Genomic DNA, 18,505 nt, shown 5'->3' with positions numbered 1-18,505 from the left:
TCGCAAAGGGTTGGACACGACTGAGTGACTAACACACATACACAAGCTGAGTCCCTAAACATTATAGTTTGATTAGTTGATCCTTGACCTCAGTATGTTCATGTGTATTTTTATATCTGTTATCTTTTGCTTATTAACATGTTATTTGAGTTTTGTCCATGTTATGTGTAGCAGTTCATTAATTATTCTTGCTATATAGTATTCCATTCTATTGCTGTGACTTACCTGTTTTCTTGATGGATATTTGGATTGTTTTCAGTTACGGCTATATGGAATAATGCTGCTATGGTCCTTCTTAATACATTATTCTGATGCTTTTGTGCATATTTGTTCACTTGGATATATTGGATATATATTTCAGAGAAAAATTTGATGGCATGTATGTGTGTGTAGATACATATTTCAGAGAAAAATTGATGGGATATATGTGGGTTTGTGTGTGTGTGTATTAAAAATCTCTTTCCAGGTTAATTTTGTAATGCAGAGAACAGACATTCAATTTAGTCTTTCAAGCCACACTTTTGGCTTTCGTTGCATTAGCACATGGATGATTTTCCATGTTCTCCAAACTTCTTTTACTTTCAAACATACTCTGTCCTTCTATTTAAGGTGTGTCTGTCATACACAATTTAAAGCTATTTTCCTCATCTGATTGTATTTTTCTTTTAAATGGAGTATTTATTTCATTGACATTTATGTAGCTAAGTATGTATTTGGTTGGTATATAGTTTTACCATTTGTTTTCTGTTTGGTCCATTTTTTGTTTTCTTTTGAATATAAAATCTTTTTATTATATTTTTATACTAGCCTCAGTTATACATCATTTCAGAATTCATTTTAATAGTTATGTATAAATTAACAGATGCATCCTTGATTTAGTAGAGTTTAAATTATTTTTTCTATTTAGACAAAAATAGTGTCTTAGAACACAGCTTAATGCCATTTACCACTTTATTGCATTTTGTATTATTGCTGTCCCAATTTTTAATCTCATGAAATATGAGTATTAAGCAGTTAGATTTATCTACACATCTACCATTTCATTTGGTCTCCGTTTCTTCCTGTATTCCTGTGTTTCCTTCTGGGATCTTTTTGCTTTCTGAAGAACCTGTTAATGTTTCATTTAACACATGCTTTATGATGAATTCTCTTATTTTTGCCTGAAATACATTTTGTCTTCAATTTTAAAGTAATTTTTATTGAATATAGAATTTTGGAATAGTTATTTTCTAACTAGAATTTTAATAAAGTTTTAGAATGCTAGAATAGTTTTTTTTCCAGAGTTTTAAAGGTATCTTTCTATATCGTGAGACTTTCACCTTTTTAAGTCAGCTCAAAATATTATTGGTTTTCCTTGGCTGCTTTAAGTTTTTTTCTTTTCCCTAAATTTCAGAAATTCTCCTGTGATGTCTGAAACATTCTTATTTATAAATTGATGCTTTTAAACTGTGGTGTTGGATAAGACTCTTGAGAGTCCCTTGGACTGCAAGGAGATCTAACCAGTCCATCCTAAAGGAAGTCAGTCCTGAATGTTCATTGGAAGGACTGATGCTGAAGCTGAAACTCCAATACTTTGGCCACCTGATGCGAAGAACTGACTCATTTGAAAAGACCCTGATGCTGGGAAGGATTGAAGGCAGGCGGAGAAGGGGATGACAGAGGATGAGATGGTTGGATGGCATCACTGACTAGGGACATGAGTTTGAGTAAGCTCCAGGAGTTGGTGATGGACAGGGAAACCTGGCGTACTGCAGTCCATGGGGTCGTAAAGAGTCAGACACGACTAAGTGCTGAACTGAACTGTAATTTCCCTGTTTGGGATTTGTGCCATTTTTAAAAAAAATCTTTAGCTATTAATAGAATTTTGGGGAACAGTTTTAATAAATCCTCAGTCACAATATCTTTAGACATTTCACCCATTGTATCTCTTCTCTTCTTGGATTCCAGGTACACTTATATTAGAGGCTTATACTTTGTCACTTATTCTGATGACGTTTTATTTTTCATCCTTTTCACTTTCCAAGCTTTGGTCTACATATTTTCTACTGACATATATTCTGGTTCATGACAGAACCCTTGATATTATCCTGATTCCTCTTTTCCTCTCATACTTCACAAGCATTCCTATTGCACCATCTTTAAAACATATCTGGGACTTCACTCATGGTACAGTGGATAAGAATCTGCTTGCCAATGTAGGGGACATGGGTTTTGTCCCTGGTCTGGGAAGATTCCACATGCCGTGGAACAACTAAAGCCCATGAGTTGCAACTACTGGAGCCCATGCATTCTTGGGCCTGCAAGTCACAACTACTGAGTCTGTGTGCCTGGAGTCTATGCTCTATAAGAGGAGCCACTGCAATAAGAAGTTCTTGTACTGCAATGAAGAGTAGCATCTGCCCACCGCAACTAGAGAAAGCCAGTGCTCAGCAACAAAGACCCAGCACAACAAAAAATAAACCTATGTCTCTGGGAACTTCCCTAGTGGCTAAGACTTTGCTCCCAGTGCAGAGGGCCAGGTTCCATCCCTGATCAGGAATCTAGATCTTGCATGCCACAAGAAAGATTGAAGATCTTGCATGTGGCAATTGAGACCCAGAGCAACCAAATAAATACTAAAAAAAAAAAAAAAAAAAAAGTTTTACCTCTTGTGTTGCTACCATCAGAGTGGAAGCTACCACCATTTCCTCCCTGGATGGCTGCAGCAGACTAGTAAATTCCCCGCTGCCCCTTTTTCCCTCCCACAAACATATACCCAGTCTGTTCCTCACATAGCTGTCTGCTGAGTGAACCTATTAAAGCCCAAATCTGATTCTCTCCAAAACCTCCAGTGGCTTTCTCCCATGTTTAGAATAAAATTCATAGTTCTTGAGTGGCCACAGGGCCCTGCATACTCTGACTCGTTGCTACCTCTCTTAGCCAAACTTTCACTTTTCCTGTCACTCAGTATTCTCTAGCCACATTGTTCCACTTACTTGTCTGTACATGTTTCTACCTCAGACTCTTTACACATATGGTTTCTTAGCCTAAAGCATTTTTTTCTTAGGAATGCATCAGTTCAGTCACTCAGTCGTGTCGAACTCTGCCACCCCATGGACTGCAGCACGCCAGGCCTCCCTGTCCATCACCAACTCCTGGAGTTTACTGAAACTCATGTCCATTGAGTCCGTGATGCCATCCAACCATCTCATCCTCTGTCGTCCCCTTCTCCTCCCACCCTCAATCTTTCCCAGCATTAAGGTCTTTTCCAATGAGTCAGCTCTTGGCATCAGGTGGCCAAAGTATTGGAGTTTCAGCTTCAGCATCAGTCCTTCCAATGAATATTCAAGACTGATTTCCTTTAGGATGGACTGGTTGGATCGCCTTGCAGTCCAAGGGACCTTCAAGAGTCTTCTCCAATACCACAGTTCAAAAGCATCAATTCTTTGGTGCTCAGCTTTCCTCACAGTCCAACTCTCACATCCATACATGCCCACTGGATAAACCATAGCCTTGACTAGACAGACCTTTGTTGACAAAGTAATGTCTCTGCTTTTTAATATGCTATCTAGGTTGGTCACAACTTTCCTTCCAAGGAGCAAGTGTCTTTTAATTTCATGGCTGCAGTCACTATCTGCAGTGATTTTGGAGCCCCCCAAAATAAAGTCAGCCACTGTTTCCACTGTTTCCCCATCTATTTGCCATGAAGTGATGGGACCAGATGCCATCATCTTCGTTTTCTGAATGTTGAGCTTTAAGCCAACTTTTTCACTCTCCTCTTTCATCAAGAGGCTCTAGTTCTTTGCTTTCAGCCAAAGGGTGATGTCATCTGCGTATCTGAGGTTATTGATATTTCTCCTGGCAATCTTGATTCCAGCTTGTGCTTCCTCCAACCCAGCATTTCTGGGTTGGAGGAAGTATATATGATATACTCTGCATATAAGTTAAATAAGCAGGGTGACAATATACAACCTTGATGTACTCCTTTTCCTATTTGGAACCAGTCTGTTGGTCCATGTCCAGGTCTAACTATTGCATCCTGACCTGCATACAGATTTCTCAAGAGGCAGGTCAGGTGGTCTGGTATTCCCATCTCTTTCAGAATTTTCCACAGTTGATTGTGATCCACACAGTCAAAGGTGTTGGCATAGTTGATAAAGCAGAAGTAGATGTTTTTCTGGAACTCTCTCGCTTTTTTAGTGATCCAGTAGATGTTGGAACTTTGATCTCTGGTTCCTCTGCCTTTTCTAAAACCATAAATTTCTCAGTTTATTCAGGTCTGTTATTTAAATATTGTCTTATAGAGGCCAATCTTGACCATTCTTTATAAAGTAAGTGTATTTCCACCTATATAACTCCTTATCCTATTATTCTCCTTTATTTTTTGTTCTTATGTTGATGACAACTGATGTTATGGTGTGTATTTATTTTGTCTTTCCCTGTTAGAATGTAAGATGTCTGAAGGAAAGAAATTTGTATTTTTCCCTATAGCCCCTGCACTGAGGGCTTTGTTCACATATAATATGTACTCAATAAATATTTGTTGACTAATGAATAGATAAATGAAATTTCTGACAGTCACAGACTTTCTCCCTGTGCTCAGTTCAAAACATTTTCTTTTTTGTTTTTCTTGTATAAGATTAGCTCTAAACATTGCTGGATTTTTTTTGTAAGTATGCCTTTAATTTATGCATTATGAAAGTCAGAATTTTCTGAATTAAATAAGTTTATGCATTCTTTTTAAAATAATACATTACATCTTTTTTCTTTTGTGATTCACTCTTAGGGTGATGAACCAAAAAATTCTGAGGTCCTTTAGAATTTACAAGTAGAAACTTTGGCCACCAGATGGAGACCCAGTACTGACATTTTGATAGGCTGACTATCCAAGAAGTAATGGTAAAGATATAAAATGCTTAAACAAATACCTTTTTCCCCTTCTGATTTTTTTTATAATTCTCACAAATTTTACTCTTTAGAGTCAGTCTTACCTATATTCAGGAAAGTTTGGTGTGGATAGCAAGTTGTAGTAAAAAGGAAGCATTAAAATCTGATTCATTCAAAGATTAAGAAGTGAAAAGTGATCCACATGAAGATCAGGGTACTTGTCTAATTCTGTTAAGTAAGATTGGAGGAGCACAGGGCTGTTGAAAAAAAGTTACAGTAATGTTCATTTGATTGGATTTTAGGAGTGAAGGGATTTTTATTAGTGGGAAAAAGGGCAGTCAGGTAAGAATATAAAAAGGAAAATAACTCATGATGAAAACAGCTGTAACTAAAGTGTGCTTTCTTGATACAGTGGAGTAGAACAGCAATGAAGTCCACAGAGAGGCTTTCAGAGATTTGTCAGTAGCAGGATATTCTGAGAAATTTTCTGACAGGCCAGGCAAATTGGATTGTGCTTGTTCCTTCTTAAATGAGTGGAGAAGTTGGCCTATTTCTCACTTTACCCCTTTGTTTTTGGTATCTTTCCATAGTGCTGTGCAGTTTGGAGACTACATGTACCTCTTATGAGATACCTAAAGCAATAAACGTTTTCTTTGGAGTTCTTGGTGAATATGATTTCCTCATAACTGAAAGACAAAAGACTCCAGAAGGGAAATTTAAATAACTTTTCCATATTTGCTTGCTAGGTTTCACTTACCTTGCTTCTAGAGATGGGCAACTGCACAAAAAGTTAGTGACATTTTGTGACAATGCAAGAAGAAAAATCTTTCATGGCTTATATGCTGTTTGACCCAACATTAGAGGAAAAGTTTACCTTTTGTTTCACTGTCACCTCATGGAGAGGTTGGTGAACTTAGCTCTAGTTTTCTTTTACTCTCTGTAAATGGCAAGTCACCTTTTAACTCGGCTCTCTGCCTCTGCTCTCTCTCCTGTTGCTTTGGCCTTTTGTACTCCTGTCAGGCTAATGTATCTAAAACAATGATGATGAAACCTTCCCATAATCAATCAAAGACTGCATTCAGTGCAGGGTAAATCCAAACTGTTAGGCCTGATGAGGTCTACGCATCTGATCCTGCCTACAGTTTGGACTGATGGCTCATCTCGTGTGTAACTTCTAGAGCCTCCCTTAATGCTTCTGAACAAAAGCCACATAAGTCCCCTCTTCTGTATTTATGTTTTTGTTTGTACTATTGGTGTATACCTGATGCATTGTACCTAACTATATTGATTTTTGACCTTCCATATATTTTTGATGCTTGTCTTCTGGAATCCTCTCTTATTTCCTAGGGTCTTCAGCACCGAAATAAAAGCAATTAGTAAAACGTTGTTCAGCCTTTCAGTTTTATTTTTGTAGGAACGTGTAAAAATCATTTATGTCCTGCCATGCCCTGCTAAAGATTTTAGATAACTTTGGTTTTTAAAATTCATACTCAAAACCAAAATAGCCTGTTGGGCAAAATGAAAAACCATAGAGGGTATTATCATTTTAGCCTTTTAAAATGTAAATAGTTTGTCACATTTATATTACATTATGCATAATATTTAATAGAACTTATTTCTCTTTTGAATATTATATGCAAATCAGAAACCAATAAAGTCAATTCATAACCTTGAAGAACTTACCAAAAGGAAGAATTAGTTCCTCCTTGTACTTTTCTGTCAAAAATACCTACACCAGGGGCTTCCCTGGTTAAGAATCTGCCTTGCCATGCAGGGGACATGGGTTTGATCCCTGGTTGAATAACTAAGGTCCCACGTGCCCCAACTACTGAGCCCACATGCTCTAGAGCCTACAGGCCACAACTAAAGAGTCTGTGCACTACAATGAAAGACTCTGCTTGATGCAGTGAAGATCCTGAGTGCTGCAACTAAGACCTGATGCAGCCAAATATTAAAAAATAATAAAACAACACCTGCACTAAACACATGCAAAACAATGTATATAATAGTAACAAGTGTAGTGAAAATCTTATTAGAAATTTTCATGTATCGAAAAGTGCTTTGGATTTAATTTATTCCTTAATGAAAAAAATTTTTAACACTTGCTCTTTGTCAGATACCATCCTAGGTCCTGGAAAATATTTATAAATAAAAAGGTCAACTCTTAATACTCATGGAACTTACCATCTTATGAGGATGATAAACAGAAGTAAGCAATGAGCAAACATTCTGGATAATGGTGGTTGCTATTAGGAAAATCAGGGCAATAGTTTATAGAATGTCAAAGAACATTTTTACTTTTTCCCCTCATTTAAAAAATTACGTGAGCAGTGGTGATAGATTTGATCACAGAGTAGGGGTGAATGTCAAGACATGGCAACTTGCCTTTTGTAGGGAATATCCTCATGTGCCTGAGATCACTGGAGTTCCGAATCTTCACTGAGATTTTAGGCTTTGGTATTTTCATGGAGTTTATCTCGGATCTTTTTTTGCCACGCAAGTATCTTATCAAGGTATCTGGCTTACCTGATGTTTCCTACTCTATTTCATCAATGTGGTTCTATTAGTATAATGCACCAGCATCATGCTCTGTGGAATAGGAAAACAATCAAGCTCTCTATAGATTAATTTGCTTTAAGAGCCTGAGAATTGACCTACTTTGAGGCAAAACAGTGAGGAGTTACTTCTGTTACTCCTAAGTGAGAATAGTCTGCTTTGAGTATTCTGTATCGGATGGTAGAAAAAGAATTCACCAGAGCAGTAGCTGCCTGCCAGGTGCTAGGCGTTGGGTTGATTTACTTTAGTAGAGTGGCCGCATCTGGACCAGCAGCTTCAATTGGCATAATTGCTTGATTAGGATGTCCTTCTTTAAGATATATCTTGGAGTTAAACAGGGCTGTGTTAGGAATCCTTACCTCAGCAGCTTTCAAAAATTTGGTGGTATCCTAATCTCTATAATTCTCCAGAGATATCTGGTATTCTTATAAATGTATTCTTTAGGTAGGTAGATGTCACTCCAGAGGCTTCCACTTGGCCCTTCCCACTGTAAAAGACTTTACTTTTTTAAGAGTTCATGTACCAGGGGACAGTCCTGGTGGTCCAGTGGCTGGACAATGCAGGGGGCCTGGGTTCGGTCTTTGGTTGGGGAATTGGATGCCACAGCTGGGAGTTCACATGCTGCTGCTGAAGGATCTCAAGTGCCACAGCGAGGACCGAGGATCCTGCAGGTTACAACTGCGGCCAGGTGAAACCAAAGAAATAAATGGATAATTAAATATATACACATTTTTAAGAGTTAAAGTGAAGATTCCTCTTTTTTTCTACTGTATCTGTTTCAACTGTATATTAAGGATCTGGGGAAATGGCCATAGCTTGAGGCTGTTGTCACTCTGAGTATCTAAAAAACTAAGACTGAACTCCTTTTGTCTTTGAATAGATGACCACAGTGGCTTTCTGGACTCAGAGGGTTTAACATTAACTCAAAGCTATGTTCAACAATCTTCCAAACACCTAGCTATTTCTATACCCCCAAAGCCTCACATTTTATCCCCTTGGGGAAAATCAGGATTTATGGAATGTACTTAAATACCTCACCATCCCTTCACTTAAGGGGCTCAGTGTCTCTAACTCAGAATTAAGTATTATATGAAGAACTATGACTCTATTTTGGTGGCTCATGTCGTGATGTTCATCAGATTCAAGAGGTTTTTGAGTTATGCAAATCATGTAGAATCTTAGAAAGCTGCCCATTCATCTCAGTCCTCTCCTCAGTTTTTTAGTATCAAAGGTCATTAGTACTTAGAACATCCTGACTATAGCTACGTTCTTCCCTTTGGGTGGTTAGGTGTGACTTCTAGGCTTGTACTGTCCAGAGAACTGATCATTACATAGGGATCCTGGTACCTCTGTCACTTACAGGCATCATCACCAGCATCCTTGCCCTACAAAGAATGCACTCCATAACACTTTTCAAAGATGCTCGCATTTCCCTCAACATTTATATTTCTGAATTCCTTGATTAAGTTAGTATCATCTAAGTTTTCTTGAGGGGCATAGGATAATGGGAGAGTAGACCATTCATAACGAACAGCATTCCTGTTGCCCCAAGTTTTTGGATCCTTTCTTTGATATGCTAAGAATTTTCTGACATTTCAGCTTCATTTAAGATAGTCACATTATGAACAGTTTTTTGTTTGTTTTGGTTCTGGAGTTTAGAAGGGGCTCTGCCAGTACAATTAGATGTAAATCATCTGTAAATAGAGGGTACCCAGATTACTTCATTAGTTCACAGATACTAAGATTTTCTTCTATTGTAATTTTTGTGTTTACATTTTTATTTTTGCCCTTCACATTTGGATCTTTGACTACAATGCATTGTAGGGACTTTATATGTTTTCTCCTTTAATTTCTTTACTGTTTTGTGGTTATACTAATTTATACTCCCATTAATCCTTACCTGCACCATGGCCTACATTGGTGGTATTAACACTTTTTGTTCATTAGATGGTAACTGTCTTGTTGCAGTTGAACAGTTTTTCTTTGTCTATTGAGCATTTCTAGTTCTTTAAAGTAGGTGTGATTTACCATTAATTTCTTTTGCTCATCATTGTTAAAATGTCATCTGCTCAATGACTTGTATTTTAAACTTGCACCCCCCACCATGCAATCTTGATTCTCCTTAAACTACTCTGTTTTTAGTTTTCTCCATAATGCTCATAACCTTCTAGTATAATTTTATTTATCAGGTTTACTGTTTATTGTCCATTTCTCATGGATATCTCTATGGAATGTCAGGTCTATCAGGAAGGATAGTTGTCTGTTTGGTACATTGATGTTTCTAGAATAATGCCTGGCAAATAGTAGATGCAGGTATTCCCTGATATCCAAGTGTAGAGCATTCCTTTGAAATCTTTTGTAAGCTGAAATGGCATCAACTGAAGAAGCAGTTACCTTAGTACTTACCTTGCAAATGGATGCAGAAAATGAATTGAGGAAAGGCACAGATCCCAGGTGGCGCTAGTGGTAAAGAAGCCACCTGCCAATGCAGGAGACTTAAGAGATGCAGGTGTAATCCCCGGGTTGGGAAGATCCCCTGGAGAAGGAAATGGCAACATACTCCAGTATTTTTGCCTGGAGAGTCCCATGGACAGAGGAGCCTGGTGGGTTGTGGTCCATAGGCTCCAAAAGAGTCGGACACGACTGAAGCAACTTCATGCAAAAGCACAGCTGCTCACAGACAGAGTTCAAAGCTGTGGTGTGTTGATGCTCAGATACTGAGTATACATCCACGTGTGTGGAAGGAGCTTGGTGGTGCTACTCTTGTTACTCAGGGTGTACACTGCCTCTATAAAGGCTCTTTGCAAAACATGGTGAAGGCTCCTTTCACCCTGTTTTTTTCCTTCATAAAATCGAAAATCCTCTTGGAATTTCTTTTGTTTAGCAAAAACAGGCACTAATGTAAGACTTTTGTAAAAGCAAAGTAGCATAAAGCAAACTTTCAAAAGGTGGGAAATACCTGACTTGTTATAGACTTCCTCCTTTCTTTCCTTCTCCTCTGCTCCAGCTTCATGTGCTGAAATCACCAGTGCATTAGAACATGACTGTATTTGTAAAGAAGGTTTTTAAAAAGGAAATTAGGTTAAAATGAGGTCACTAGGGTGGGTCGTAATCCAGGACAACCAGTGTCCTTATAAGAAGAGGGAATTTGGATATAGACATACACAGAGGGAAGTCTATGTGAAGACACAGGGTAAAGACAGTTACATATCTACAAGTCAAGGATAGAGTCCTCAGAAGAAACCAACTCTGCTGAAACCGTGATTTTGGACTTCCAGCTTCTGTAATTGTGAGAAAATAGCTTTCTGTTAATGCCACCCAATCTGTGTTACTTTGTTAGCAGCCCTCGCAAACTAATACAGTGTTCAATATATATTTGTTGAGTTGAATTTATACTCTTATTGGAAATTTTGCCTTATTTTTATTTCTTATAACATACAAAGCTTTTTTAAAAAAAGAAGGCAAATATTCATGAACAAAGGAGCCTGGCAGGCTACAGTCTGTGGGGTTGCGAGAGTTGGACACAGCTTAGCGACTAAACCACCACCCACCATGTTTTAAGAATATTTACATTCTCTTGTTGAAAATTTACTTTCCCAGTTTTTCTCTTCCTGTTTAGCTTTGATTACATTTGGTTATCTTTTAACTTTGTTTACGGTGAGGTTTTAAAGTTGTTGTACACAAATGCTTAGTATTAGTGTGGTGATTTTAGTCGCTAAGTCGTGTCCGACTCTTGTGACCCCACGGACTGTAGCCTGCCAGGCTTCTCTGTTGGTGGGATTTCCCAGGCAAGAATACTGGAGTGGGTTGCCATTTCCTTCTCCAGGGGATCTTCCCTGACCCAGGAATCGAACCCGGGTCTCCTGCATTGCAGGCATATTCTTTACTAACTGAACTACCAGTGAAATCAGTAATTTCTTAGTGTATTTGGGGTTATTTCTTGAGATTTTCATTGTGCTTATTTCCATTATCTGTTTATTCTGGTGCCAGTATCATACTTCTTAACTGTGGTAAATTTATAGTATGTTTTAACATCTATCTCTCTTATTTTCTTCTTCATAGATACAATATCTTCAGATTTGCATGAGAATCCTGTTACGATTTAGTGCCTTGATTTTTGCTGCAGGCATGATAGTTAAAATTGTATTTGTTTGAATTCCTTTAAATTGGTCATTTTCTTTCAGACTACAGAATTATCTCATATAAGTCCATTTAAAAAAATTACTATTTTTTTCTCATCATGTTATTAATGGATGCATTTGGGGTGGGGGAAGTGTATATTTTTCTAATATTGGAAGTTACATAATTTCTTTAAGTGAGAATGAAAAGACTAGATTTACATAATTTTTATTTATTTAAGTTAGAGAGGTCTAAGGCATAGGGAAAGAGTAGGCATGGCTTTGTAACAATAATCTCACCCATTACGTTGATGTGCATGTTTTCAGAGTGTTTTTATTTTATTTTTAATGCAGCCCGACTAGTTAGACCCTAGCAGGTGGTGTGAGGCAAGTGAGTAGCCTAGCAGGCTCCCAGGACCCTGAGAATGGGTGCCTCTTTCAGTTTCGTTCCCTGGGAGCTTCTCTTGTTTCACTCTTGGCTCTTCTAAGGGTAGGCTGGGTGTATCATGGGTCACCCTTCCAAGAGTGTGCAAACAGGTGCTGCTGGCAGAATTTGCTCCCCACATGTTACTCCACAGCCCATTCCCACCTACAGTTGCTGAGGCCCAGGTTGTGTTAGTGGAGGTTTCCCCTGGGAAATTTACTTCCAAGTTAGGGATTTTCTTCACTTGTAATAATTTAGAATTTGCTTTTCCTTTGTCTGAGGGTATGTTTTACAGGAATTCCTGGTAAGTGTGTATGTTCCCCTCCTTTTGAAATGGGAGAATCTCTGTTTATGCTTAGTCATTTCAATTTCAATGAGGAAATAAATATATTGGATCATTTTGTGATCTTGAAGGTTAATACTTTAGTGTATTTTCTTCTAGAATTTTTTTCAAGTATATATTTTATACATAGCTGAAATAAAAATTCTGTACAGTTTTCTCTTTTTTTTTTTTAATTGACAGTGGTTAGTCACTCTGTTGTGTCTGTCTCTTTGTGACCCCATGGACTGTAGCTTGCCAGGTTCCTCTGCCCATTAAATTCTCCAGGGAGGAATACTGGCGTGGGTAGCCATTCCCTTTTCCAGGGGTTCTTTCTGACTCAGGGATTGAAACCAGGTCTCCTCATTGCAGGCAGATTCTTTACCATCTGAGCCACCAGATTTGACATTTTTACCTGACATTATATCAGAATATTTTGCTGAGTTTTGGTGAACATGTTTTTAATGACTGCATTCACTTTTCACTTTCACTGGAGGAGGAAATGGCAACCCACTCCAGTGTTCTTGCCTGGAGAATCCCAGGGACGGGGGAGCCTGGTGGGCTGCCGTCTATGGGGTCGCACAGAGTCAGACCCGACTGAAGCGACTTAGCAGCAGCAGCAGTAGCAGCACTCCATTAAAAGGATATAGGGACTTCCCTGGTGGTCCAGTGGCTAAGACTAGGCACTCCCAATGCAGGGGGCTCAGGTTCCATCCCTGGTCAGAAAACTAGATCCCACATGCTCCAACCAAGAGTTTGTATTCTGCAACTAAAGATCGCACATGCCAGAAGATCGAAGATCCTGGGTGCCCCAACTAAGACCTGGCACAGCCAAATAAATAAATATTTTAAATAAAAAGGATATAGTAAGTTCTTTCTCAGCCATTTGACTTCTTATTGTTTGTGCATAAGAGATATTATAGGCTTACTGACAATGTAGTTTGCTGTAAATGTGCACCTACTGTATGCCACCCTGTTTTATAATGCTAGTGATGGTGATAGAGAGATGTGTAAGTTGGGGTTAGGATGATACATTGTAATGAAATATATAAAAAGTTATTTTGGAATACTAAGGAGAGAGTATGATTGATATTTGGTATTGCTATTTGTGGGTATAGTTTCACCAATGAGTGGCATTTGAAATGACCTTGAAGGCTTAGTAGTTTTTATAGAGTTAGGAAGAAAGCATTCAAGGAAGAAAGAACAACATAAATAAAGACATAGAAAAAAAAATGGAATTCAATGCTGACCTGTTATCTGTGCTTACAGTAATTCACTGATAAGTCTAGGCTGTATCCTAGTGAGTACTTTAACCATATCCCTTTTTAGACCCCACTAGCTGTTGATAAGAATATCTAGTTATGTTATTTGTATATTATGTCCACATATTTTCACCTCTCTCTTTTCTGATGTCATCTGTGAAAAATAGGTTTGATATGTGTCTTTTGTTTTCTTCTATTGAATTTAAATTCATTAGTCTAGTAAGAAATTATTTTGGTAAAAGGCAATAGCCATAGAAAAATAAGAACCAACTTTGAAAGTGTCTGCAAGATCTTATGTGGAAATGAAGAAATAGTTTTTAAAGAAATAATTGTGGTGTTTTTAGCTAGTGTGAACAACAGAACATAATATAGAAGAAAATCTCTTTTTTACTTCCCACCCTTACTTGTTTGTGTGCACTTCTCTTAACATTGAGTATATTTAAGAACTGCTGAGAATAAAGAATTCTGAGAACAAAGGATCTATATCACACATATTGTAAGCTTTAAGTGGGCATTTTATGTGTGTTTTAATGTTGCCAGAATATATATTAGGAGTGGAAATCACCAACTCTGGAAACAAGGAGGCCTTTTATCAAATTAGTAAAAGGGCAGTGAGATTTGTTAAGGCCAGAGATGTAATGGTTAGATAATATGTCAAGTCTGTGGAGAGCACTAATTGCAGCAAGAGATTAAAGTCTCTGTTGAAATCACTTAAAGCTCTAAAGACTTGCTGAAGTAAATCAGAACAATGCCCTGTGTCACAGCGCTATCAGCACCCGATGTTCATTCATCATGTGCTTCTACTTTTTGCCTTGAGTGTTTCTACAATTGTCCTCAGGACAGTGTGACTGTAGTTATCATACTGAGGAAGATTAAGAGCTTTGCACCTCTAATAGCAAACCTGCAATTACCCAATGGGGGAAGACACCACAGATTAAGTGCAACAAAAGGGAGGTCTCCATCACCTTAATTTATTCAGGCCACCAACCTGGGGAAGCTACTTAATAAAATAATTCTGAACTTGGCCAAACTTTATGGCCGTTATTTTTTAATTTGAAAATTAGTAAATTAACCTTTCTGACATAATCACGTGTGAAAGTAGCTCAGTCGTGTCCGACTCTGACTCTTTGTGACTGTTTAGTCCATGGGATTCTCTAGGCCAGAATACTGGAGTGGGTAGACTTTCCTTTTTCCAGGGGATCTTCCCAACCCAGGGATTGAACCCAGGACTACCACATGGCAGGCAGATTCTTTACCAGCTGAGCCACAAGGGAAGCCCAAGAATACTGGAGTGGGTAGCCTATCCCTTCTCCACCAGATCTTCCTGAGCCAGCTATCAAACCGGGGTCTCCTGCATTGCAGGCGGATTCTTAACAACTGAGCTATCAGGAGATAATCATGGCTGGGTCTCAAATCTAAGCAGTTAGATGTCCTTCTCCCCACCCAGCCTTTTCTTACTAAAAGGTGTGTTAGAAAAGGATGCTCTTTAGAGTTAAACATATGTGGTTGGCTCTTAGGGGAATTCCATCCACTCTCCAATAAACAGAATACTTTTCCTATACTCAGGGACAACACGAGGCTGTTGACAATCACACTGGAAGGTTAAGGTGCTGGTAGTACAGATGTTAGGTGGTGTTTGATTCTGAGCTTTGTGGTTCAAAGGATACTGTGACAGGATTTTTAGAATCGGGTGTAGAATGGCAGGCACCTTTTGAGGGAAGAAATGGATTTTTAAAAGCAAATTTTGGATAAAATATAAATATATGAAGTTTTAATTTTAAAAGCTTTTTTAGGTTTAAAGTTTTTGTGAATTTGTGAACACATATTCTGTGTTAGAACATGGTTTATCAAATTATTTTTTTTATGTGGATATGTAAAGTCCTATAAAATATACTTCATATTTTTTTAAACAAATTTCTCTTAAAATATGTAAAATCCAAATGTTTTCCATTATTTTTTATATAATAAAGCTTTTTAAAGATAGAGACACCATTCTTAAAAAAACAGGTATTAGAATTAAAAAACAAACTTGAATGCTGTTGGCTATGGAGGTCTGCTAGGGATATTGTCCCTAAAATATCTTTTCCCTTGGGATTCTCTCACTTATGTACTGTCACCATGCAGGTTAAAAATGGTCTGTCCCTAGGGCTGCGTTAAGACTTTAGAGGCCATAAATGCTAAAAGGAGTAGTAGTACATGATGGTTTTATATCATTATTAAAAAAATACCGAAGAGTGAGAATACTAAAGGTGTCTGTTTTTATTCTCTTTATAATGACTACTCCAACGCTCTCCATTCACACATATGTTTATTCATTTAAAAGATTCATTTAAAAATATTTTTGATATCCTTGCATGCATTTAATCCAATACTGACTGCCTCATTAGAACTCATAGAATTTTTCTTTTTTTTAATATAACTCCCTTCTGCCTAAAATTTTCCCAGAATTCATGGCCAATATCATACTGATACCCTTTAAGCTAAAATCAGCCCACTGTGCATGTTGTGCACACACACACACACACACACACACAAAATGTGTATATGTGTATAGGTATATGTGTATATGTATTCATACATGTTAGTACGGTTTCATTTTTATGAGCTTTTTAGAATTTTCAGTTTTTAAATCTATGTAACTGATAAAATAGGAATAGGTTGGAGGGAGAGGAAGAAAAACCCTCATTCTGTTACCTCTCTGCTTTGGAAACATGAGGATTTTACTTGAAGTGTCTACCTTGTTTCCTTGCATTAAATTACTTCCAGCAAGTGAAATTTGTTACCTGGATAAATAGACTACACTTGTCTCAAATATCATGATTCCAAAAAAGATCTTGTTCTTGTAGCATTTCCCTCCGGGACTCAGAATTGATTCATTCTACAGATATTTTGGTGTGTCTACTGGATGCAAATCACTCCATAAATATTTATGCAAGGTCTGTGTTTGGGACGCAAATGAATAATATCATTCCTGACCTCAAGAAGTTTATTTCTGATAGGAGAAATGAGAAAATTAGAATTATCTGTAATAAAAGGTGAACTAGAGTAAGTTCTGCATTAATGTCCATTTAATATTTAAGGAGTTAGGGCAGAGTAAGATTTAGTGTCATAAATGTATTTTAATTTTAGCTCTAACCAACAAGACTTTTTTTTTTTTTTTTTCATTCTTGCACTCCATGAGCATGGAGGTGAATTCATTTTTAGAGAGAACACTGTCTCTTTTCCATTAAGAGACAAAGCAATTAAATGGAGAGTTTGAAATTTTTCTGTGTGCTTTGCCATACAGGAAGTTATCTTGCTCTTCCCACTCAAATAATGAAAGCAAACAAACAAAGGAAAACACCTGCTTATTTCACCTCTAATTGTGTTTTCTTTCATCCTGCCCCCCAAGGGCCAGATTCAGTCAACAGCTGTGCACCATGTGTGCCCAGAATCTGTAGAAATTTGTGTGTGTCTGCAGAGCACACTTCTTTTTTTTCTCATGGCATAGTCATGATTGAGTTTAGTTTATTTTTTCCATTGTAGTGTTTGAGAGAATGCGTGATGAGAAATAATACACACATACTTATAATTAAAGTGGTCTTTCAAAGCACATTTGAAATTGTATCACATTCATCTCCTAATATTTGGCAGCTACAAGGACATGTGAAGAGTTGCTCTCCCTATGGCTTACTTTTTCATGGGGAAGGGGAGAGGTCTAGCTGCCTTCACAGTAATTAATCTGTAGACTTTAACTAGAGAGTTATATTCTGCGGAGTTTTTATGATTGGGGATATGGAAACTTCATTTCTGGGCTTCCCAGGTGGTGCTAGTGGTAAACCTGTCAATGCAAGAGACTTAAGAGATACGGATTCAATTCCTGGATCAGTCTTGAATTGGCTCATCCCCTGGAGGAGGGCATGGCAACCACTCCAGTATTCTTGCCTGGAAAATCTCATGGACAGAGGAGCCTGGAAGGCTACAGTCCATGGAATGACAAAGAGTAAGACAGGACTAAAGTGATTCAGCATGCCTGCAGGCAGACTTCATGTTTGCAAACAGGACACTGCTGAGAAAGAGCTATGCAGGGGTCACAGTTTGAATACTGATTTTTCTTGAATATTTTAGGTTATGAATGTCAGAGCTGGTATTTAGGTGCTCCTCATAAAGGATTTCAAAATGTTATTAACATTACTCTTATGAATCCTCTTGTTTCATATGGGGGCACAGAACTGACTAGTCAGTTAATATGCAGTAAAAGAGAAGCATAACCTTTCTGAAACTTCTGTGGTAACTTCATTTTTATTTATAGTTCTGCCTTGTTGCTAGAGGTTCCCAGTCATGGTCAGGTGCTTAGGTAAAGTGCTGAGCCATTTAACTTTTCCTAGATTATAAATGAGTTTATCTTATTTCAAATGTTCTTAATTTAAGACAGCCTACATTCTTTAAAAACAATGACCCTCAACCAGATAAATCAAGGAATGAATAAATCAGAACTCTAGAAAACATCAGTCTAGTTTATCAAAGTCCTGATATTGTGGTGATGAAATAAAGCAGTAGCCAGTTGCAAGTGACAAATGGCTAAATTGATTAACATCCCCCTTCAAAATTCATTTTAAATAAATTCATACAGGAGATATCATCCTTATAGTAGTCTAGCAGACCCACAATGCCATATGGATTTCTGTTTTCACCAAGAAGAAATTATGGTTTTTGAAATTAGTATGAATATGCTTGATTTGTTCTGTAGTAGCATCAAGTTTTTACTGTTTTTAGTTTCTGTTATTTGTTCTTGCCTTTGGTTGATGTTATGTAGTCTTTGAGGGACTTTTTGTAAGGCCATTTTTGACCTTATTTCCTGTAATTGAGGCTTTGTGACTATCAACACGCTGATCCCTGCAGTGTGTGCTTATTTTCCTTCTGGACTTGCAGCAGAGGTATCCCAACCAACGAGTGAGACATCAGTGTCCACTCAGTCATG

The sequence above is a fragment of the Bos javanicus genome, chromosome 11, assembly GCF_032452875.1.
Source record: "Bos javanicus breed banteng chromosome 11, ARS-OSU_banteng_1.0, whole genome shotgun sequence".
Taxonomy (NCBI): Eukaryota; Metazoa; Chordata; class Mammalia; order Artiodactyla; family Bovidae; genus Bos; species Bos javanicus.
The sequence above is the reverse complement of the archived record's forward strand: the minus strand, read 5'-3'. Positions refer to the sequence as shown.